The sequence below is a fragment of the Dinoponera quadriceps genome, unplaced genomic scaffold, assembly GCF_001313825.1.
Source record: "Dinoponera quadriceps isolate SergipeBrazil2010 unplaced genomic scaffold, ASM131382v1 scaffold4115, whole genome shotgun sequence".
In the NCBI taxonomy this organism is placed as follows: Eukaryota; Metazoa; Arthropoda; class Insecta; order Hymenoptera; family Formicidae; genus Dinoponera; species Dinoponera quadriceps.
The window spans coordinates 1-842 of NW_014558080.1; the positions used below are offsets into that span (position 1 = coordinate 1).

Below are 842 nucleotides of genomic sequence, written 5' to 3' on the forward strand. Positions count from 1 at the left end.
GATTTGAATATTTGCCCCGTAGGACTTCCATAATTCCACCCTCGAACGCTGATAGCCGTTTCGTATTCCGGTTCGCGAAATTAGCAGTAGATTTCGGGCTCCCCGAAGAATCAGCCAGTCTGCTAATTCCAGCCCGAAGCCACCTAAGCCGCCCAAAATAACGTAAGATTTGTGCTTTTCGCAGAAAAATCGGGGGTGAGCGAGAATTGAATGATCCAATTGTTCATTTTCATCACATATTTTTATCAGTATCTGAAAATAAGAACAGTTGTCCTCGAATTTCGCATAAGCGTACAAAGCGCCGAAGATGACGGTTTCTCTTCTGTGTGTAAGAACTTACCTTTCCTACATGCTTACCAGTTGCCATATACCTGAAGGCATCTTCAACTTCCGTTCTTTTGAATACCTTTCTAGGTAGTGGTTTTATTATGTTGTTTCTCAAGCCTTGTGCCACATAATTGTGTACAATTCTCTTCCTTTCCTCTTTGGCGACAAATATATTGTCTAACATAATTCCATGAAAACTAATATTTCTCGCAAACGCCATTTTGTCCAAAGTATTATTGGAAATTAAATCGTATTTCCCGATTTCCAAAAATCTACCGCCTCTCGCCAAACAGCGAAGGGATGCTTGAAGCTTTTCTTCAGCTAAAGAATTCAACACGATGTCAACACCTTGTCCTTGTGTCTGCTGAACGATCATTTGTTCGAAACTTGTGTCGTGAGAATTGCCAATATGATTATCGGGAATACAGGGGAATGTTTCTTTAATGAATTGTCGTTTCCCGGGAGTTCCGACTGTCGTAAATATTTCGCATCCTTCATGAAGCGCTAGATTAATT

The 842-nt window shown here is 40.7% G+C and overlaps 1 pseudogene; it reads right to left on the reverse strand.

Moving 5' to 3' along the window:
• Positions 1 to 15: 15 nt before the first annotated feature.
• LOC106749631 lies at positions 16 to 703 on the reverse strand (annotated as a pseudogene).
• Between the last annotated feature and the right edge of the window lie 139 nt (positions 704 to 842).